General features: G+C 46.7%; 1 protein-coding gene across 1 annotated transcript in view; it reads left to right on the top strand.

Moving 5' to 3' along the window:
* The first annotated feature begins 21,350 nt into the window (after positions 1-21,350).
* Positions 21,351-24,109, top strand: part of KCNS3 (potassium voltage-gated channel modifier subfamily S member 3) — a 49,127-nt gene continuing 46,368 nt past the window's right edge. Inside the window, exon 1 of the mRNA XM_033176491.1 lies at positions 21,351-21,834. The gene's annotated coding sequence lies outside the window, so the exon portion shown is untranslated. The remainder of the gene's footprint in view (positions 21,835-24,109) is intronic.

The raw sequence follows: 24,109 nt of genomic DNA, 5'->3' as shown, positions 1-24,109 counted from the left end.
AATCATGGCTCACTGCAACCTAGACCTCCTGCGCTCAAGAGATCCTCCCACCTCAGCCCCTCAGGTAGCTGGGACCACAGGCACTCACCACCACATCCAGCTATTTTTTTTTTTTTGTAAAGACAGGATTTCCTTATGTTGCCCAGACTGGTCTGAACTCCTGGGCTCAAGCAATCCTCCTGCCTTAGCCTCCCAAAGTGTTAGGATTACAGGTGTGAGCCACTGTGCCTGGCACAGACTATTTCTTATAATCACTATCCTCAACTGGCATGCAACCAACTCCTCCCTCCCACTTCCTTGGGAGATTTCATAGGTTTTGGCTTGTTTATTTATTAAAATCAGTCGAGTCTAGTTTAAAATGCCAACCTCATATGTCATTCAAAGCTGTCCTTGCTTATCCTAAGCCATTTCCATGCTCCAAGGGCTTGAAGAGGCCATTGGAGCATGGTCTGCTTTTTTCCCTCCTTTTTCTCCTCCCCTGCCTCCTCCCTGAGTCAGCTATCAATCTAGTAATGGGTGGAAGCACAGGTTGGGGCAGACAGGCAGCGGTGTGCTGGTAAATGGTTGACAACAGGCTGTCTGGAAAAATGCCCTGATTTGTAGTGTTTACAGGTTTCTGAGGGGTAAATGTCCCATCACAGCTGATTTCAAGCTCCCAACGTGGTGCTACTGAACATGGAATTGGGAAGAGATATGCAGTAACACACTTTTACAAGATGGTATGAATTGGTGTGTGCTGGTGTGAACTCACTGCTGGATGAGGGACTAAAGGCCAGTCTCTAGCTAGGTCAGCACAGGTAATCCTCTCTCTGCTGATTGTCATTGCTACTCTGGCTGATGGGAATGCATTTTTTCCTTTCATGTCTTTTTCTTTAAAAACAATTTCAACTTTTATTTTAGATTCGGGGGTATGTGCAGATTTGTTACTTTGGTATATTGTGTGATGCTGAGGTTTGGGGTACAACTGATCCTGTCACCCAGGTACTGAGCACAGTACCCAATACTTAGTTTTCAACCCTTCCACTCAGCACCTCCTTTACTAACCCCTGTTGTCTATTGCCTTCTTTATGTCCATGAATACCCAATGTTTAGCTACCACTTATACGTGAGACTATGTGGCATTTTATTTTCTGTCCTTTCGTTAATTCACTTAGGATAATGGCCTCTAGCTGCATCCATATTGCTGCAAAGGACATGATTTTGTTCTTTCTTATGAATGCATAGTAATTCAATGGTATATATGTACCACATTTTCTTTAAAGAATGGGCTCTTGATGTCCTCTGTGGGCTAACTCCTTAGTGGGCTTCCAGGGCTTCCCTTTTTGTAAAGGATAAAGCAAATCCATCTTGGATGTTAACCTGCCATGTTGATTTCTGATTAATCCCAGTTCTGGGGATGCCTCTAAGATTTCTATTTTATCTACTGTTACTGTAAATCCTGCCTTTAGACAGATTCCATAGCATTCTTGCCTTTCCATGAGGGGTCCACTGCAATTGTCCTACACATTCCTTCCCTGTGGTATAGAAGCCCTGGGTCTAAAAGATCATGGTGCAGGGATCCACCATCCCATCTTGCCATCCCATCTCATGGCACCTGGGACATGGTTTCTGTTCATAAGTCCGTAATAAAGATATCTTTCTGAGAAACTGGATTTGTCTGCCTCTTTCTTTGGCCTTTGGGGGAGTGTGTGCACAGATTGCTCACCGTAGAACATCCCTGCTTAGTCTCTGCATGTGGGAGACCCAACTCTTCCACTTCCCCCCAGTTCCTGCCCCCAGTGCCCAGGCAGGGCCTCTTGCTGATAGGGTCCTTGTGTCAGATGGGCAGTCCTCCCATGTCAGGTGCCTGCAAGGTGGCCCAACCTGAGCTATGTCCCATAGCATCTACTTGACCTATGGGGAGTCACACACCCCTGACAGCAAATCACAGGATCACAGGCAGCTCAGCCCTGCTATGGTCTGAATGTTTGTGTGTCCCTCCAAAATTCATTTGTTGAAATCCTAACCCCCTGTGTGATACCAGACACTTGGCGGGGTGGTTGGCCAGGGTCAGTGGCTCATGCCTGTAATTCCAGCACTTTTTGAGGCCGAGGCAGGCAGATCACTTGAGGTCAGGAGTTTGAGACCGGCCTGGCCAACATGGTGAAATTCTGTTTCTATTAAAAATAAAAAAATTAGCCAGGGGTGGTGGCAAGCACATGTAATCCCAGCTACTCAGAGGCTGAGGCAGGAGAATCGCTTGGACCTGGGAGGCGGAGTTTGCAGTGAGCCAAGATCGTGCCACTGCACTCCAGGCTGGGCGACAGCCTTAAAAAAAAAGAAAAAAGTTAGTTACTATTACAAAGCCTTCTTTCAGTTATCCCAACTTAATATGTGCCTGACCTGACCCAAAGAGAAGGTATCCAAAAACAGGGAACTCAGGAAGAAGGAAGTCAATCATCTTGCTCGTTAAAAATATGTGCTTCCTTACTTCACCAAGAGCACACCAAGGATAGAAACTGTTGAATCTAGCTTGTATTCCCATTTCCTCTCTTTCCCTCTATCCTGCCACTTGGATTTATTGAAAGCATTTTTTTTCTACTGAGTTGGACTGCCCCACCTTTCCAGAGCTAAGAGCATACATTACAGAAGCTTCTTAGTAATGATTAATGCAGGCAGTATCCTGCCATCCCTGAATCAAAGCATTCTATAGAATTGAGATAAGGAGGGTCTCATTGTAGCATCTTAGCGCCAAGCAGAATGGCGCCCAGGAGTCTGAGAAGTGAGGGGCTCACCTGGAGAGGGTTCTGTGTCTGAGTACTAGAACCTTGTTGAGAATGAACTTTTCAATCAGGAGCCTGGAACTTTTTGTTTTCCTGCATGAATTTATCAGGTTGTTATCTGCATGGAATCGCCTGTACGGGAAAGTGACCTAGGCCGAGAATTTTATAAATGTGTGTCTTTCAACATGGGCTTTTTAGAGAAAGTTGGATATCTTCAGGGGAGAGGAGAGATCATTAGCAGTGTGACAGAATTTGTGGGAGGACATGAGTAGCCAATAGAATCAGTGGTCATGTAGGGAGCCTAGACAGGTTCCAGGACAGTAGTATTGGATGCCACAGGTTACCTGAAGCTGTGGATTTGTGTACATATGTGGGGGTGGGGTGGGGTGGGGGGCATGCAGAAGAAGCACAAGTAAGAGACAGGTTGCCAGGTTTAGAAATATATATATATATATAGGCTGGGCGCGGTGACTCAAGCCTGTAATCCCAGCACTTTGGGAGGCCGAGACGGGCGGATCACAAGGTCAGGAGATCGAGACCAGCCTGGCTAACACAGTGAAACCCCGTTTCTACTAAAAAAAAAAAAAAATACAAAAAACTAGCTGGGCAAGGTAGTGGGCGCCTGTAGTCCCAGCTACTCGGGAGGCTGAGGCAGGAGAATGGCGTAAACTCGGAAGGCGGAGCTTGCAGTGAACTGAGATCCGGCCACTGCACTCCCACCTGGGCCACAGAGCGAGACTCCGTCTCAAAAAAAAAAAAAAAATATATATATATATATATATATATGCGTGTGTGTATATGTATGGTACCCAGTTAGAATTTTTTTTGTATAAATATGTCCAATGCAACATTTGTAGGGTCTTTTGAAAAAATAGTTCCGTCAAAGCATTGATTTAGGGAACATATTAAATAAATGACACGTGTGAGTTTTAAAATTCATATGTATTCCCACTTGTATTGAGATAAAAAAATCAGAAAAAATTAAAATATGTGTGAATTATGGGACACTAACTAAATGAATTAACAGTGGTCCCAGATTTGGAATACCTTAATCTGTTTAGTAGTGGGCCAGTGGTTTTCAGATTTGATTTTAGATGTGAGTATTACTACAGAAATCCATGACTGAGGAAGAAAAGAAAGAAACAGTCTTAATTTTTTTCAGGATGATGATGATGATGATGATGATGATGACTTTTATCATTTTGGTCCTCTCCAACATGCCAGCCCTTTTCCAGCTGCTGGTTGAGAGAACACTTGGGAATATGAACGGTTTGTTGGTGCCTGTACATTTTATTTTATATAGAAGGAGTTGCAGGGCTATTAGATGTGATTCTCTGAGTGCTAGTCTGCCCCAAGAAGATAGGAATATCACTTCCCTGACAAGTGAGAATTCTCTGGCAACTCTGAGAAATAAGTGGCAGACACTTTTCCCACTGGGAGTAAGTCCTGATCTAGAAAGGTTTCCTCTCTTGAGTGAATGAGGGTCACCAATCAAGAGAGGTGGATACATTGGGAAGAGTGTTTAGAAGATAATTCAGATAGTTAGAAAACAGAAAACTAGGATTACAAGTTCCTTACCAGGGAACAGACTGTCAGGTGCCTGCAGGTCTGAGATGGATGGATGAATGGGTGGATGGATAGATGGATGGATGAATAAATGGATGAAGAAATGAATGGATAGGTGGATGGAAGGATAGATGGATGGATGGATGGATGGATGAAGGGAAGGATGGCTAGATGGATGGATGGATGGATGGATGGATGGATGGATGGGTGGGTGGATGGATGGGAATATTAACCTCTGAACTTGCTCTAGAGAGAGATAAACTGAGGCCTGTGAAAAGCAGTCGGAACTCTGATGAAATGGCTAGAAGAGGGTTCCACATCAGTGTTTTCTGACCTTAATGAGCCTTTCATATGATGTACTAGCACCTGTTTCAAAGGCTTTGGGGTGGTGTTCTCTCAGGATAAAAGAAGAAAAACATTTGTGGTAATTGTGGAATTTGTAGAATCCATCTAAAGGCAAAGTCCAATATTCTATTTAAAATACGGAACTATTAGCAATAAAGGTGGAGGTGATGTGTCCCTGGGTTCCAGCTCTAGTAAACGTTAGTTTTAACATTACCATCAATCAGTGTAAAGGCACAGAGATGTGGATCTTCTGTTCTAGTTCCACCCTCAGACCATTGGCATGAGCTAAAAATGAGAGACCATGGGTCTGCAATGAGAGACCATGGGTCATCTGGAATGACCAAGGATCTGGTCTCCTAAAGAAGCTGGTGCGGCTGATGGCCTGGGGATATCATTGAGGCAGGTGGCTAGACTCACAGAACTCACAAATAATGTCATTCAAACCTTCCCAAGATAGGGAAGAAAGAATGCTTGGCAAAGAGCTCATAAGATTCAGAACCACAGAGAGCAGCAGAGAGAAAGAAACAGGCCTTCCTGGTGGCAAATTTGATTGCATTTCTGGTTGCAAGTAACTGAAAAATGACTGACAAATTTAAGCAAAGGGTAATTTCTTGGGAATTCGCAGAGTTCGTGAGAGTTGAGAAGACCATAATTGGGAATTGTCAAGAATCAAATGCACTCTGGATGGTTAAGGAGCAAAAAGCAGAAACATTGCCAATTGATCAAACCTGCTGCCACAGGCACTGCCACCACCAGTCTGACAAACCGTGTCCACAACGTGCCCCAGGTTTGCATCATCTGTTTTTATACAAAGCCATGGGAAGGAATGGCTAACTGGTCAAACGTGGATCTCAGTTTCTATGAGGTTAAATTGCTCCCTTTTCCTGAGAAAATGTAATGACTTGGCATTCCTCAAGACCCATTCATCTTTTGCTCTGACCAGTCTTTTAAATTCAGTGAATATGGACAGTAATTACTAGCCTTACATAAAGCCTGGAAACAATACTGAGGGGAAAGGAGTTGACAAGAAATCTTGCCCATTCCACTTTGGATTCTGGATGGAATAATTTATTTCTACTCTCACAGTCAGGTTTGGGCTTTGTATTTATGCTAGTTCATATGGTCCACAGAACTACCAAGGCAAGACATTAGCTTAAACTTATCTCTAGATGGTAACACATTTGAGAAAAATGAAAACCTTCTGGTACAACATATTCTGAAACCATGCTTTATGGACATCTTGGCTGTGTGGGTTGAGGTGTCCTTCAGGATGAGTGTGGGGATCCCTGTGGCTATTGGAAGGAACCAGATGGAAAAGCAAGAGTGTTGGTCAAGGGCTGGGGACCTTTACCTGAGCTCTAGTTATGGCCCCACAAATGTTTGGAATAGAGCTGAATCTATGGGTTGCTTTACAAATCAGCTTTTGCTAATTACAGCCAATCTTTGCCCCTTACACTGGATCTGGTCAATTGGCCTAACTCACAATTTGGTGAAGATTTCTCACTAACTGTCAGCTTCTCAAGGCGGGGACCATGTTGTGTGGTTAATATGTAGTGAGATAATGTTTTAAAATATTAACCAGAGTGCTTCCCATTCCACGATTTTTGTACATAATCTTCTATTTAGACAGAGGCATCCTGTTGCTTCAGGGAGGATTACTATTATTATAGGAGTGCAAAAAGAAATAAATGTCAGTGTATCACTTTGGACTCTTGCAAAATAGGCTCTGGAAGCCCAAAACAATGACTTTGAGAGAAAAGGATTAATTATTAAAGTTCAAGAGTCAAATCCTGGCACAAATGACAGATGGAAAAGAGAATAGTTGAAGAACCAGTTTTTCTACACAGAGCTTGCCATGAGATGGTGGGAAGTCCTTTGGGATTTAGCCTTGAGCGAGTTGGCGGAGGCCCTATGAAGGGGAGGAAGCTGGAAATCCCAGATACATTTGGAAAATCCCGTGGCAAAGGATATCAATGCCACTTTCACAAGCAATATCTGCTTCCAGCATGGCGATGGAACCAGAGTAGTGACAGCTGAGTGAACTGTCTGGAATTGAGAGGCCAAGTGCCTTACAGGTGCCTTGAGTGAAGGGAAAGGGGCTGAGAGTTTCTGAACCCTGCAAAGGTACTTCAAAAATGTTGAAAGTGATGGACCAGAAGCACTAGAGTCAGGGCCATGAGGGAACAGAATGTATTCAACAAGCAACTGAGGGACCAGTGAGCAGGTGGACATCAGTGATGAGTCATGGTTGTAGGATGAGCATCAAGCAGTGGGGAGGCCATCCCAGCAGAGGCCAGTGTGGGCAGAGACCCACTGTGGAAACTTTACTCCACTTACCCTGTTGCTGGGTGGTACAAGTCCTCCATGATCACAGATACTTCAAGGGATAAGGGAAGGAAGGGGGCAAAGAAAGAGCCTGAATTAACGGAGTTTAACTCTAGGAATTACCAGATTTACCTGGAATTACCAAAATTGTTTTCTGCTGCCATAAATTCAGTGATAGAGAAATAAAGACAATTAAGAATTTGTGGCCGGGCGCGGTGGCTCACGCCTGCAATCCCAGCACTTTGGGAGGCTGAGGCGGGCGGATCACGAGGTCAGGAGATCTAGACCATCCTGGCTAACACAGTGAAGCCCTGTCTCTCCTGAAAAATACAAAAAATTAGCTGGGTGTGGTGGCAGGTGCCTGTAGTCCCAGCTACTCAGAAGGCTGAGGCAGGAGAATGGCGTGAACCTGGGAGGCGGAGCTTGCAGTGAGCCGAGATCGTGCCACTGCATTCTAGCCTCGGTGACAGAGTGAGACTCTGTCTCAAAAAAAAAGAAAAAAAAATTTGTACCTCTAAATCTGTGCCCTTGAAATTCACATTTAATAAAATATCAGTTCTTTGCACCCAGCCTGGTACAATGTTATTGTTAGGAAGACATTTGTTGACTGGTGGAAAGAGTGAATGGAAACATAGCTCTTCTGACTGCCAGGAAGACCATATTTGGAAGCCATGTTTTTAGCCCTTTAGCCTAAGGGATTCTGCTTGTCATCATATGACAGTATTTGCCGACTCTGCCTGGGATAGTTTACATATAACAAGAATTCAGTTCAACCAGATTACTTACAGCCCAGTACTTCATTGTGAGAATGGAAGAGTATGTCTTGAAGTTTATTCAGGATTTATATTGATGCTCTTCATTATCCAACTAGAAATTTGTTTTGTTTATGAGAAATTTCTCTTTATATACAGAAAAGGAGTATAGGTACTAAGGGCCAGGAAGAACTGTGAAAGATAATTCGCATTTATTATTCCCTGTTACGCGTGGTGGGGCACTGAAATCTCAGGACAAACTTGTAAGTAAATGTTAGTATTACCCTCATTTTAGAATGATTAAATTGTATCTTTGGTTAGTGCACTTGGCACTCAATAGAACTTAAAATGTTGGTTGAATAAATTAACGAATAAAAGTTGAGCTACATGCTCAAGGCTATGCAGGCGGTAAGTGGTCCTGCAACAACTCTGAAGCCTATAGATTTCCAGGAGGCTGTGAAGCTCACGCTACAGTTGTAAATTAGCTCCTTGGTGATTGTTTTAGTCCGTTTGTGCTGCTATGACAAAATACCTGAGACTGGGCAAACTATAAGTAACATACATTTATTTTTCATAGTTTTTCAGGCTGGGAAATCCAAGATCAAGGTACCAACAGGTTTGGTCTTTGCTTCCAAGAAGGCCCTTGTGCGTTATCTCCTCACATGGTGGAAGGGGAGGAGAGTAAAATCACTCCCCTAAGCCCTTTTATAAGGGCTCTAATCCCATCCATGAGGGCTCTCCTCCTAAAGACCCCATCTCTTAATACTGTAACATTGACCATTAAGTTTCAACACATGAATTTTGGGGAACATATTCAGACCAGTGATTGTTTATTAAAACTCTATTTATTTATTTATTTATTTGAGACAGAGTCTCGCTCTGTTGTCCGGGCTGGAGTGCAGTGGCCGGATCTCAGCTCACTGCAAGCTCCGCCTCCCGGGTTTACGCCATTCTCCTGCCTCAGCCTCCGAGTAGCTGGGACTACAGGCGCCCGCCACCTCGCCCGGCTAGTTTTTTGTATTTTTTAGTAGAGACGGGGTTTCACCGTGTTAGCCAGGATGGTCTCAATCTCCTGACCTCGTGATCCGCCCGTCTCGGCCTCCCAAAGTGCTGGGATTACAGGCTTGAGCCACCGCGCCCGGCCAAAACTCTATTTATTATTATTATTATTATTTTATTTTATTTTTTTTTGAGACGGAGTCTCGCTCTGTCACCCAGGCTTGAGTGCAGTGGCACGATCTCGGCTCACTGCAAGCTCCGCCTCCCGGGTTCACACCATTCTCCTGCCTCAGTCTCCTGAGTAGGACTACAGGCACCCGCCACCATGCCTGGCTCATTTTTTGTATTTTTAGTAGAGATGGGGTTTCACCCTGTTAGCCAGGATGGTCTCGTGATCTGCCTGCCTGGGCCTCCCAAAGTGCTGGGATTACAGGTATGAGCCACTGCGCCCAGCCTAAAACTCTACCTTTTTACGGTCTCGGATTTCTTGGTCATTATTGTTTCGACTCTCCAAAGTACTTGGGTATAAGCAACTCTCTTCGAGGCAGAAGAAAAGGGAGACTTCAAGGTAGACAAGGTGGAAACTGAGGGGCCATACCTCCTGTGGCTTCCTTCCTTCCTCCTTCCTTCCTTCCTTCCTTCCTTCCTTCTTTTGACAGAGTCTCTCTCTGTCACCCAGGCTGGAGTGCAGTGGCGCAATCTTGGCTCACTGCAACCTCTGCCTCCCGGGTTCAAGCGATTCTTCTGCCTCAGCCTCCTGAGTAGCTGGGACTACAGGCATGTGCTGCCACGTCTGGCTAATTTTTGTATTTTTAGTAGAGATGTGGTTTTACCATATTGGCCAGGCTGGTCTCGAACTCCTGACCTCATGATCCCCTCACCTCAACCTCCCAAAGTGCTGGGATTACAGGTGTGAGCCACCGCGCCTGGCCTATTTTCTTAGTAAGTAGGTAGACAAGTTCTCTGCTATGAATGAGACCTGAGGATTGAATCACTATGAAGATTTCCAGGGTTTAGAGTGGAGAAGACTTGGATGGGGTTTTCTGGGAAATGTTGAATAAACTAGAGTTTATTAACACTGAGTAAAAGGTTTGCTGAGTACTAGAGGGAATCCCTAAATAATTTATGAGGGTAGTTTCTAAGCTCACAAGTTTCTGATGGCAGAAGTTTTATTATTCTTAAGTTTTGGATGAGACAACCGAGAATTTCCCAAGGTTCTGTCATTTGTATCATCTCCTGTAATTCTCTATATATTTTTATGGAGTTGGCTATCAATATTTATTTCTCAATTGTTTGATAGAATGTCACTTCTTGAGAGCAGAGACGATGTCTTCTTCATCTTTGTGTTTTCTTAAGTCATGAGCATAATGTACAGCACTGAGGAGGTTCTCAAAGGACTGGGATCAGAGCTAGAGGCTGAGCTCAAGGAGACAGCAAAATATACAAACAGTGATTGAATCAATTGAGAATTGCTTGTCTGGAGGAGCATGCCCGGAGGGAGGAGGACGGAAGCTCAGGGAGGAGCTTAACTCACACTCTCATGGCAGTATCCTCCATGAAAGTGAGGCCTCTGGATGTTCAGATTACCCCTGGCTCATCAGGATTCTCCTTCTGACCCTGGAACTTATGTGTAGAAGGGAATCTGCTTTTCTCTGCTTTTCCATGAATCCACCTTCACCATCAAGGACTGACTACCAAGCTTTCTTGCTCTTGCTCTTTATGACTCATCACACCACTTCCAGCATTGTATAACCAAGTTATTGAAAATAATAACTCATAATCGCTTAGTGTTCTGGTGAAGGGAAAATCCAGGGCCTTCAAAATTGCAGGAAATCCACTGGAGCCTGCTATTAAGTATGGATGTGAAAGTGTACCTGTGTGTGGCTGTGCATGCGTGTGATGCATAGTGTGGCTTCCTGAAAGTACGTGTCCATCCATGCAGGTAAGCATATGCATATGCTTGTGAATGAGAGTACATGTGGCCTCAAGTCATGTCTAGCTGATTTATTGTCTTACAAGTTCACCTGCTACTTCAAAAGAAGATAGAATTTTCCAGACTTCTCAGTCATAAAGTGACCCGAGCCCAAGCGTTGATTTGAATTTCCTAAAGATAGTTGTGAAAATACCTGCATTGCTCAGCACCACCAGACCACTTGATATTCCAGAAGTTTAAAAAATTCTTGAAGAACGTTAGTTTTAAAATAAATCTCACGGGATCTTTAGGAGCTAAATAAGGTAGGGATTATGTGTAATACTTATTAATGTTAAACATTTTCCTATTAGTCGACATTGGAATCAGTTGCATTAATACACACACACACACACACACACACACACACACACACACATATATATATAAGTTACCTGTTTGTTTCTCAGGTGAAAGAAGTACAGTGATTTGCAGTATACAACATTGATAAAATAGCCCTACAAAGAGGTGAGGGCCCTGTACTCCATTAGCTCACACTTTGCCATCCCCAGGGTGTACCCATTGTTCTCATGGCCGCAAATGGCTGCAAGAACTCCAGTCACCTCATCCACATTCTAGGGAGGATGTTGGAAGAAGAAAGGGAAAAGGGCATGACTCCCCTTTTTAAAGAGACTCCCTGGAATCATAAGAGAATGCATAGGCTTACATCTGATTCTAAAAGTTGGTCTCTCTACACTAGTTGCAAGAGAGGCTGGGAAATATAATGTGTTTAGTTGGGGACATGTCTGCCCTGTAAAAATGGGAGTTCTGTTACTAAGATAGCAGGGCAGAATGGAAATTGAATGACAAGTGGCAGTTCCTGTCACATTATATAGTGCTCTTATCTCTCAACTCTCTATGCTGCTATCTTGTTATCCTAACACTCTATCTGGTGGATAAGGCAGATGGTGTCAGCCCACTGAATTGCGAGCTCTTACAGGGAGGAACCTGTTATTCGTCTTTTTTATCCTGTCTCTTTGGCTCCTTTCTTTAGCTTCGTAACTGGCATATTAGTAAGTTCAAAATCCCCATTTTACAGGAAAGAAAATGGAGCCAAAGGCACATAGTGTGACTTACAATGTGGACTGATGAGGCTTGAGAGCAGAGTCAGTCTGCTGTCACCCAGAGGCTGGAAACTCATCACTCATTGCTGCCGTGGATTCCAGAGACCCGGCATCCTTTTCAGGTTCTGGGGGATTTGGAGAAGAAAGCAGTCTTACATTACAACCTTATCTTTCAGATCCTGGAAATGAAAAATGTAGACTGTCCAAGCAGTCACCAATTTAATTCTGAGTGACATTTCTCATTGTCCTACAGAAAAGAGCATGTTCATAAGAGTATTTTTTTTAATGTGGTTTTTCATTTTTGGCAATGAAACATGAAATCAGTCTGCACAACGCAGGTCTTTTCAAAAGCACATAAGAGAGATCCTGCTTGATTCCCACTCAGGTTCTGGCAGTGCCTCAACCTCTGGTTGTCACCAACATCCTGTCCTGGCTACGTTCTTATTTGCTCTTATTTTTGTTTGCATGAGCTTCTGCCAGACCTAGGCAAGGTGCTAGGTGCTTTATGTATATCATTCCCTTCAATTTATAACTTTTAAGACAGGCATCTGCTCTGCTCACCTCCTAGTCATTCCATTGGTAAAGGAGGACTCCTTTGCTCTAAATAGCATGGGATGACTGCACATAGGACACGTGACACTTGACAGGTGGTTCTGACAGCAGTTTATTAGTCACATATACTCACAGCCCTGGGGTGGAGGAAGCTGCCTGCTATGCAGGGCCACATGGGGTGGTATTCATGAGCAGAATGAACCAATAGGGACTGTGGGAGGCAGGCTTTGTAACGACAACAGTGTCAGGTGCCTCTTGGTTTCCTTAAGAGGATGTGATCAGCTTTATGAGTAGTTTCATGGTCTGACAGGGAGGTAAAATCCACTAGGTTGAGTTAGGGTTAGGGGATGCAGCTGGTCCAGCTGATAGGGGATATAGCCAGGCAGGGAGCCTTTACCACCGTGTGGGGGCATATCTAGCGAGAGCATGGGAACTCATGGCTAAGCCTCTGGAGACCTGTGAGGCTCAAAGATGTCAGTAGCACGTGGAATTTCAGACTTTACAATACAGTATCATTATCCCCATTTTGCATGAGAGGAACTGAGACACAGGTGGGCCAAGGTGACTTAGCTAGTATAATGCTGAACCTGACACCATATAGCTTCTCCTTTCCTCTCTATTGCTCTGTATCAAATCATCTTGCAAATGAGGAGGCCGAGGATCAGAGAAATGATGTGCTCAAAGTCACTCAGCTAGAGAGGGATGGGGCTAAGTTAAAATTCTAGTGCTCTTCACCTGCTGGGACAACTGCCTCTGGCTGCATTGGTCCGGACATCAGAAGACTAGTCACAGCCTGCTGGCTCCCACATCTCTGGGCAGGCAGAGTAGAACATGACTTTGGTAATGCCGACGGAAATATCAGCAGGGTTCCTGCAGCTCTACTATTTCTTAAAGGTTGGACTGGAGATTGGACTGGCAAGTTTTTGTTTTTAGCTGTTCTCTAGAGAAATAAGGATTGAGACAATCATATTGAGACAGTCATCCAGGGATGATATTCAAATATTTAACAACTGCTAGACAGACTGTCAGTTCTAGCTGCTCCAGGCATTAACTCTTTAGTTCTTGAGAGGGTGGAAAAGTCTGAAGTGTCCTGGGGACAGGACTGGGGCAACAGGAAGGATGTTCATGGGGCTTGGGGGCATGGGTATTTACCAGCCAATGTAGAAACATTTCAATATTCTCTTATCAGCTCTGTTCGTATTCTAACCAACAGTCCTGCACTCTGTACATATCCCCCTCGCATTCTCCCCATGTGCATCAGGTGGCACATGCAAGGATGTTCATCCCAGTGTTGTTTGTGTGGGGGGGCATTTGGGGTAGTTTGTGCATCTGTGCCTGGGGAGTGTTGGGCAGCATGTGGATAACATGGTAATAATGAGGAACAGGCCAGATGCACCCAGAGCAAGAGTGATGGAGCTAAAAACACCACAGCGTGTGGAGTGGAACACAAGAAAAGATTGAGATAAAGGACAAATTACCATTTACATAAATTAAAACAGTATGCATTCAAAACAGTCATATGCATTGTATAGGGACACATGGAAAAAGAAGCTATCGATAAGCAGGTTAGATGGCAATGGCTGCCTATATGGCTGGGCACAGTGGCTCACGCCTGTAATTCCAGCACTTTGGGAGGCCGAGGTGGGTGGATCACTCTTGGTCAGGAGTTTGAGAACAGCCTGGGCAACATGGCAAAACCCCATCTCTACTAAAAATAGAAAAATTAGCCAGGCGTGGTGGTGGACGCCTGTAATCCCAGTTAATCGGGAGGCTGAGGTACGAGAATCGCTTGAATGGGGAGGTGGAGGTTGGAGTGAGCCAAAATTGCGCCATTGCACTCCAGTCTGGGCGACAAAGTGAGACTTCATCTATGAAAAAAAAAAAAGGCTGCCTATGGATAGTGGGTTGGCCATGCAAGTGTGGAAGAGGGAATAAGCAAAACGAACAAACAACAAACAAATAAATGAACGAACCAGGAGAGAGGCCTTGTAAGTGCTAATGATGACAATATGCCATTACTGAAGAGTATGGTCAAGTTAACCCTCTGCATCCAAGGGAAATAAAAGAAGGAAATAAAGATGAATAAGTCAGTGCAGCTGACCAACACTCCTCGATATTTCCAGCTGTTCATAAAGAGGAAGAGTGAGTTGCATTCTAGATGAAATGACCTGTGAGTTACCGCTTACAGAGAGTGGGACGTTCACCGCTCACTGTGCTCATCCAGAACGATTTTTTGAACCCTTCTCACTGCCATATTTTGAAATGGAAGAATTTCCTCCTCCTTATTGTGAAAAGAAATGGTGATTTTTTTCAAAAGAAATTTTAATAGAAAATGAAGCAAGACAAAATATGTAGAACAGAAACACATTCAGAGAAATAGTGTCTAAACACACTTTTTCTTTTCTTAAACCCTAAGAACGAGCATTCTAGTCCCCAGGCTTCTGGCTGAGCCTGTGCCTGGACGCCTGGCCTTGGGCTCCCTTCCTTGCCCCATGCGGGCCTCAGGTCCTGACCTCATCTCCCACCTCCACTTGAGGAGCACGTTCAGGGTGGAGTTACAGCCAACTCCAGGCCCCTTTTCTTTCAGGGGATAGGGGGCAACTTCCTCACAGATGCAGCTCAGTGATGCCATGTGTGGCCCTCTTGTGTCTGATATTTGGTTTAACACAGGCTTTCTGGAACACACAGGAGAACCTGGGTGCCTGTGTTGTGGGATGATGACTTTCCACTTGAGCACTTAGAGAACCCTTTGTCTCACGATGATAGACACTCCTATTTCCTTCCCTTCTCCAACCCTGGGTCACACTAGACCTATCATTCCTCTTTATCTCACTAAGAGCAGGGTAGCAAGTTTGCCAGTTCTTTCCCACAGGGCTGAAGGAAGGCTGCGTCCTAGCAGCCTTGATTCTGGTAACCTAGGGTGTTTTCTTCCTCCCTCCCTCCCTCTCTCCCTTCCTTCCTCTCTCTCCCTCTCTCCCTCCCTCCCTCTCTCTCCCCCTGCCCTCTCTCTCTCCCTTCCTCCCTCCCTCCTTTCTTTCCATCATCCTTTCTTCCTTTCTTTCCATTCTTTGTGGGATTCCTTAAACATTTTATTTGAATCTCATTCATAAATATATTTTAACTTTTAAGAACTTTTAATAATGAAAACCATCATGAAGACTCAAGAGTGCTATGCCAAAACTTTAACACACTGAAACTCATCAACAGGTTGCATACTTCTGACACAATCCCCAGTTTGCTCACGATTTGGAATAAAACTTCAGCTGTACCTAGCACTTATCAGAACCTCCTCTGGCTTAGACTTGGGAGCTCTCAGTGGCCTGCATACAGGAGGTGGAAGGGAGTGGACTGACTGCCATGATCACCTGCACCAGACACACAGACTAGGACCTGGTACCTGGGCCAGAAGCCATAGGCTACTCTCGCCTTCAACATAGGGTATTTTCATAATACAAGGGACTGGGGAACATGAAGAGAAGGGATCTTCAGAAGCCAGCACCCAGGTGTGAGGACGACATCTGAATCCCCACTTTTCAGCAGGCAGAAACTCGATCCTTGAAGATGGATGTGAGTGACAGAAACCACAAATAACAACAGCTGAAATGAGATGCTAGTTTTTTTCTTTTATATAAATGAGGGCAGTCCAGTGCTGTTAAGAGGACCTAGGCCCCTTCTAGCTACTCATCTGACCATCCTTATCATGTGGCTTGTACCTGTGGGTTCAAATGTCTATCCAGATCCAATGATCTTCTCTGTGCTCCAGACAGCATTGAAGGCAAAAGAGGGAAGGGGAAAGGCACTCCCCTCTTCCTGTGAGGACACTCCCCAGAAGCAGAATGTGCCACTTCCACTGACATCCCATAGGAAATAAGTCAGGTACATGCTCTCCTCTTACTGTGTGTGGGGCTAGGCTGTGTAGATTTTATCCTAGGCAGCAATATCGCTAGGAGGATGGTCAACTGTCCTGGTTTGCCCTGGAATGAAGTGGTTCCTGAAATGCTGGACTTTGAATTTTAAAATTGGGGTAGTTTCAGACAAACTGGGAAGAGCTGGTCACTCTAGTACCCAGGTAATACTTGCAGATATTATTACTGAGAAAGCAGAAAAGATCATGAGGGTATGCCCAGCATTCTTTGCCATGGGGATACTCTTCATTTGTCTAGTTGGAAACGAAGGGTATGCCTTAAGTTCTACCCCACAAATGAAGGGCTACTAAAGAGGTGCAAAATGCCCCCAGAGGAACAACCATGAGGATGATATATCTGGTCTTTGCTCCCTCTTGGTTTGCTTTTCTGTATACCTTCCCCTGTTGTCTTTGTTCATCCATCCATCCAGTCACCTATCCAGGCATCCAATCATTTCCCTTTTCATTCTTTTTTTTTTTGAGATGGAGCCTTACTCTGTCACTCAGACTGGAGTGCAGTGGTGCAATCTTGGCTCACTGCAACTTCCGCCTCCTAGGTTCAAGTGATTCTCATGCCTCAGGCTCCTGAGTAGCTGGGACTACAGGCACCCACCACCACGCCTGGCTAATTTTTGGATTTTTAGAAAGATGGGGTTTCATCACATTGGCCAGGCTGGTCTCGAACTCCTGGCCTCAAGTAACCCACCCACCTTGGCCTCCCAAAGTGCTGGGATTATAGGCAATAGCCACCATGTCTGGTCACTTTTCATTCTTAAAGTATTTGCTTAGCATCTATAATGTGCTCTGAAGATACTGAGATGAATAACACCACTTAGTTCCTGCCCTCAAGGAACTCACAGTTTAATCCATCCATATAGACAATGAATGATGGTACAGGAGTCTAACTGTAATTGGAGCTTTGTACAGAGTACAATGGAACCCAGTAGAGCAAGCAACTAAATTTGCTTTGCGAGTCAGAGAAAGCCTCATAGAATGGGTGACATATACTGGATCCTGGAGGTTAAGCAGGCATTTTCCAGGTGGAGAAGGAAGCACTATAGGAATGAGGCACCAGAAAGGCAAGACTCAGATGGTATGCAGTGAGCACAGAGGAGAGATGGGCCACTTCTGTAGGGCTGGAATGTGAGGAAAGTGCCAAGGAGAGGGGAGGGGAGGTGGTGGGGAATGAGTAAGGCAGAGAGAAAGGTGTGAAGAGCTTGAAATGTGGTAAAAAATCAAGTTGTGACCGGAGTATGAGCAATCTGGAAGGCCATCCCTTGAGATATTTTCGTGGGCTAACTTCTCAGACAGAGCCTTTCCTATGTTAGAGTGTTATGAGGACCTGCCCGTGTGATGGAGGAAACACCTTCCTTTCCATGCCTAGGGCCAGGTACAGGTGTTCTGTGGCACTCACCTCGGGCAACACTCAAGGGCCTTCAGAGGGTGACTCTGAGTACCTGAGGATAGCGTTCCTTTGTGCCGGGAGACATAGCCTGTAACAGGGTTTTTCTTTCTTTAATAATTTATAAAGTGTCTCCTTTTATCTATAGAAACATAAAGCTTTTAGAGCTGGCAAGGGCCTTAAAGATCATATAGTCCCAACCCAAATGGAGGGCCCAAGAGGAAATATCACTGAGCTAATCAGGGACAGAGCTGAATCAGAATTCAAGTCTTTGGACATGAAAGGGATCATAAGGATTTAAGGAATTTTTTCTTTTTCTTTTTTGATAGGGTCTCGCTCTGTCACCCAGGCTGGAGAGCAGTGGCACCATCTTGGCTCACTGCAACCTCCACATCCCAGGCTCAAATAATCCTCCTGCCTCAGCCTCCCAACCAGCTGGGACTACAGGCATGCACCACCATGCCTGAATAATTTTTGTCTTTATTATAGAGGCAGAGTTTTGCCATATTTCCAAGGCTGGTCTTGAACTCCTGGACTCAAGCAATCTACCCACCTTGGCCTTCCAAACTGCTAGGATTACAGATGTAAGCTACCACCCCTGGCCTTAAGAAACTTTTGATATAAAATAATACCATAGGGCAGTTAGAGTGAGCATACAATAATTTTGTGAAAAGAGCATGATCATTGTAGCAATAATCTGAAATAAAAACATTCTAGCTGATTGAGAACTAAATTTAATTTACTGTAAATTTAGTTCTGAGCTTCCTGGCAGTCAAGCAAAGATAGCGATATGATGGTTTACATGTTTTATTTTTACCTGACAAAAGATACCATAGAAATAAGGGATTTAGGTTTTGACTAGGAGCAGATGAAACTGGGCAGCCTTCAGTAATTCACTTCACAAACATGCAGATCCAACAAAAGGTCCTGGAAATTCAATCTTCAAGGAGTTCATCATTGAGTAGAAGATAAACAGTTAAATCCTATATGGTAGATTCTATGAAAGAGGGAGGCAAAGGGTGCTGAGGGAGTGTGGAGAGGAGACACACAACCCAGGATGAGAAAGGCGGCTTCCCAGAGGGTCATGATTATGATGTCATTATCCACTGAATCTCGTCCTAAGGGGAAGGGGTCTGTTGGGCAAAACAAAGCTTGGTGGTGGGGAACTGTGTTCTTAGCGGAGGACTGCTGTGCGTTCAGAGAGTCATGAAAAAGCATGGTGGGTCTAGGGAGTTGCAGGTGTTTCATATGCTCAGACTAACTGGAGTGATATTCAGGCGGCTGTGTAGAAAGTGGCAAGTGGGAGGCACCCACCAAATTAGGACTAGACACCTCACGCCCAACCTTCCTGCCAGAGATGAGCACATCTTCATTTTCACCTGCAGACCTATTCCAATTTAAGAAGCTAATGAGCACTTCCCTTTCCTTCAAGGCTAAGGTAAGTACTAATCCAGCTAGATTTCTGTCATTTGGACTTTAGTGAGAACAAAAAGTTGGGGACAGGTTTGGCTGTGAGGAGGGAAGACATGGGCGTGTGATAGGTGGGTAAGAGAGGGAGACCTCTAAAGGAGGCCCGGAAGACAGACTGAAATGCATCCATTGGTGGCACGTGTCTCCATCCACTCCAGAAGTCCTCTGAAACCACAAAGGAATGAGCATTACTGTCAATGATGATTAAATGATCGACCCCTCACAGATTAAATGCATAGCTTATCCAGATGCTTCCCTATAAGCACAGTTAATTAAGAGGGAATGGGATGTCATATCACCAGGCATAAAGACTGGGCAGGAGATGGGTGTGTGGGTAAAAGGAGGCAGTTAGGTCACAACTTGCCCCTGGTATTGGAGACTGGGGTTGGGGAAGGGGTACATACCGTGTGTGTGAATTTACCATTTTGCCTAGCTCAACCTTCGTCAACCTTCAAGAGTAAACTTTTGGGGAGCACACCTGCCTTATGGGTCATCCGAAGTGGTCCTGTTTCTTATTTCATTGGCTTCACATGATTACCTGAGAGAGCAGAACTTTCTTTACAGATGAGAAAACCAGGGCTGAAAGATGAAGTGGCTCACTGCAGGGCTCAGCAGGGTAAGATGTCCTGCCTCTCTGACTCTCAGATCTGTGGCCCTTCTCTGTGCCCACTCCTGCATGCCCACCGTGGAGGCCCACCCCTTCTGTCCTCAGCTCCGCAGATGCACAGGGGCCCTTCCTGGCCCCCACTGTGTGTGCCTTCCCGCCTGCTCACACGTGCCACCCAGACCCTGGGAGAAAGACCTCACTGCCAACTCTTCTGCACTGCAGATGCCTTCTGCAGTGCTTAGAGATTTTGAACATATTTCCTTCTCAAGTAAACCATGCTGGACTTTTTGGATAAACTTAATTATTTAAAAATGATTAAATAGCTAACTGCTGGGAGAGATTTGGGAGCATTCTTCTAAGGTGTTGATAAAATGTAAATATATTTTTGGAACAATCTTAGCTCTTATGCTAAAGATGATGAACCATGTAAGAAAATCACCTTCTTCAGTTGCTTGTAAATAGCAGTGTAGACCAATGCTTTGGATCCTTTTCCACAGGAGAGGAGACAAGACTGGAGGAACCAAAGAACCATGGAATTAGGGACAAATGGCTCAAAACAGTGCTCTGCAGACACATGCATCTGTACTTTGCTTTCCAGAAGTCAAATGAAACTGTTGGAGCTTGGTGGGCTCCAGGTCTCAAGGGGAAGACCACCTTAGGCTTTAGCTTTTCCTCTGCCCTTCCTGCCTGCTGTTAGCCTCTCCTCTGGACCAACACCCCCTTTAAGGGGAAAACCTCTTTGAAGCCCACAAGATACTGTGAGGATTATTCCCTTTTTCTGATTTCCAACGTGGGTTTTTCATTAAGCAAAGAACAATTAGAAAACCCACACATAACACAGTGTATTCAATAAGTTCAGGAAAGTGTTTTCCACCACCTCTTTGCCCCCATTCCCTCCCCAGCGCTTGGCTCAAGGCCTGGAGCTTGAATCTGCGTTGTCTCCCTAGGTGCTTGCCTGAGGTTAGTGGTCAGCGGGTGCTGGCTTGGGGGCAGCTGGCAGGGCGCATACTGCGGGTGAGAACCCAGGGAACACTGGGCGTCTTAGCTTGGAGCAGCTGGCTCCAAGGAATTATTGCACGTCTGCACAACTTAAAAATCTGCAGTTTGGGGGCCGGAGGGGGAGCGCGGGGGTGGGTCCCGAAGCGTCCCATTTCTCCTGGCTGTTGATTGAGCGCTCTTGCTCAGTGCAGCGACGCCAGCGATGCCTTCTGGACCACACGCTGTCCTCGCCGAGGTCGTGGTTTGTTCCTCAACGTCGGCTGAAGGCAACGTCCCCTGACTCCCTCTTCCATTCGTCCTTCGGAAAGGGGACCCGACTGGTTCCTCTTCTACAAATGAGGCGCATTTGCTTGGTGCAAATGTCCAGGCACCTCTTCTGACTCGGTGAGTCGAGGAATGAGACAAAGCATCTTGTTCTGCACTGTGCGTGAGTCTTCAGGCAGCGGGACCGGTAGCAAACATTGGCAGGAACTGGAACCGTATGTATTCTCCTTCGCACTTTGTTTTAAAACAAGTTTGGGCCTCGCGACTTCCTGAGGAAATCCAGGCAAATTAGCAAAGTGTCGCTGGGGCCGCGACTTTAGAGAAGCGGTTGCCCCAACCGCCGTGGCCGCGGGGGAGGTCATCTTTTTCCAGCGCTTCCGGCCCAGGAGGGAGCGCAGGTGGGAGGTGCGGGGCGCGCTCCTGCTCCCAGCCGGACAGCGCCGGCCACTCCAGGGTGACTCTGCACTTGGGCATGGGCGGGGGCGCGCTGCCTGCAGGGCAGTGTCTCGGTCCGTCAGTCTGTCCGCCTGTCTAGCGGTCGGAGCCCCGCAGTCCTCAGCGGCCCGCGCCCTCGGCCCAGGGCGCCAGGCTGCGGGCCCGAAGCGAGGGGCTGGCGGAGCTGCGACCAATGGGGCGGCGGCCGAGCGGCGGGCCCCGCCCCGCCCCGCCCGCAGCTCCCCGGAGCCTCGCTCCAGCTGGGCGGGACCGACGGACAGACCGGCCGACGCGGGCCGCCCGGCTCTCCTCGCCGCCGCGGCGGCAGGCGCGGGGCTGCGCCGCGAGGCCTGATCCCTGCAGCGCGGGCGGACGGCGTCGCAGAGCGGAGCGAGTCGGATGCGCCCGGACTCCTGCAGGTACCTGGCTGGCGTCCCCACCTCACTGCGCGCTCCGGGGACTTCTCCGGGCGACCCTGCAACTTTACCGCACCTTCCCCCACCTTTTGCTGCCACAGTCCCCTGTGGTCCAGGTCGCGGGTGCACGACCCAGAGGGTCTACGGCCGCAGGGCACTTTCTGTGCTGCTGGGCGCCTGGCTTGCGGAGTCCGCATGCTCTGGTGCCCAGAGCCCGCCGTCGCTGGAGCCCCAAGGCTCCGCCTGTTGCGTGAGCTGCGGGCTGCTGAACCGGTGTCTGGGTTCCTTTGAAAGCCTCGGGGAAGGTATTTAGGATCAGCTTTCGGGGAGTGGGGTGAGCTATGGCCACGGGAGAGGACCAGCTGGAGGCGGGAGAATCAATGAGCCGGAGAAAGGCGGCACCTCGCGCAGGGGTATCCCCGGGGCGTTTCCTTGGCCGGGAAGCCGTTCCTGCCCTTCCTCGAGAGGAGGCGCTTTCCTGGAGCTTGTAAATGCTTCCCAGGCCGTCTGCTCCGCCTTCTTTGTCATTCCCCCCTCCCCTTTGCCCTGCAGCTGTGCTAGGCGCCCCGCGACAGTTGCAGGGAAGAGTGAACCCAGGGTCCTTGCTCTTGTTCAGCCCTGCGCCCTGGGGTGGGGATGGCGTGGGGCTTGCAGCCCAGGTGTGGAGTCACTTGCGGACTCCGCGTTTGGATCAGTGGCAGTGGTGGGGATGGGTGCCCCGGGGTCAGGAACTCCTCTTTTCCGCGCCCTTCTGGGTGGCCTCCCGACCTCCTGAGGCACCTTGGCTATTGGCTAGCAAGCGAGCCAGTCTTGCCGGCAGGGGCCGCGGCGAGCCTGGCTGGGCGCCTTTCGCATTGCAGGGCTTGTCCTGCACGCCCCCCCCACCCCCCATCCCGCTCTGTCCCTTCTCGTTCATTTGGAGAAAGGAGCACCTTTTGCATCCTTGATGTCTCCCCCCGGTTTTGTCTGGGGAGACCGAGCCGAAAGCTTCACTCAGGTGGCCCGCGGCAGGGACCGAGGACAGCAAAGAGCTACCTCCACCTGCCAAAATGACCCAGGGGCGCTGGTTTGGTGCCAAGGCGCGAAGTGGGGGGAGGGGCGCTAGGTGTTCCTTATGTTCTTCCTGGAGAGTAGCTTTGCGGTTGGCCCGGAGCCTTCGGGTTTTTTGTCTTTCACCCTACTCTCTGAAAATACTGAGGCAGATGAGGAAAACCAGTTCAGAAGCCTTTCCTGTTTCTTTCCCTGTATTTGCTCAAGCGATTTGCATAACCATTCACTTAGGACCGTGTAAGTCACTCCTAGTTGCCCCCCTTCTTAGACTATTTGCAAATATCTGCCCAGGTAAACAGGAAGCACGCACCTGTCTCCTTGCTGAAGGCATACGCTCTCATGCTTTGTCCTCCCTGCATATCTGGAGCCAAAGAGGTGGCTTTGATTCTCTATCTGAACTTGGTGTAATGTGTAGACTCCACTTCTTACCTGGGTTGTGACCTTCTTGAGGAGATTGACTCGTTCAGTATGCATTTCCAACCAGCCTGCCATGGGCCAGGCCCCAGGATGCACTCGGGGACAGACAGCAAATGGATATGATTTCTGCACCCAGTCTAGTCTGTTCTTTATTTCTCACTAGCTTCCCTTCTTCTCTTGTTGTAATATTATGTTTGTCATTTCCGAACTAGAAATTGTCAATATTGGGACACGGAGAAGGTTATATGGAAGTGCCATAGAACTCTGAATCCAAAGCATGTTGTGAATATACTAAGGAGACTTGTGGGATCTGTTTTAATTGAATCTTTTCTCTGAGCCATTATTGCCTGAATAGAGCCATTGATGAATGCAGCTATGCTAAGGTTTTGCTGGTCAAGCGTATGAGGGCAAATTGGGAGGTCAGAATCAGTCTTTGTTCTGTTCTGAAATATTGTTAAAAACCGAAAGCTCTGGAGCTTGAGTTTGCCAGCAAAGCACCAACAGTATCATCATCTTCTTTTAAGAAGGAAGGGGAAGAGTGGGAACTGCAGCTCCCTCCTGTCTTCAGTGGGTTTTGCCCTTCACTGTAATTCTTCACAGACGTGCATCCCTCTGTTCTACCACCCATCTCAATCTGCCCTGTGTCTGGCATTTGCTGTTGGAATGTGTGTCAGCTTTGAGACAGTAGGCACCACAGGGTTTTGCTCCTTCTTTTCCTTCTTCTATTTTTTAGTAGATAACATTTATTGGCTGCATACTATATATCAGATACTCTGCTAGGCACTTTTCCAGGCATTATCTCGTTTAATTC

Source organism: Trachypithecus francoisi, unplaced genomic scaffold (genome assembly GCF_009764315.1).
Source record: "Trachypithecus francoisi isolate TF-2019V2 unplaced genomic scaffold, Tfra_2.0 Lachesis_group17, whole genome shotgun sequence".
In the NCBI taxonomy this organism is placed as follows: Eukaryota; Metazoa; Chordata; class Mammalia; order Primates; family Cercopithecidae; genus Trachypithecus; species Trachypithecus francoisi.
Note: the sequence above shows the minus strand (reverse complement) of the source record. Positions and strands in the feature narration are given on the sequence as shown.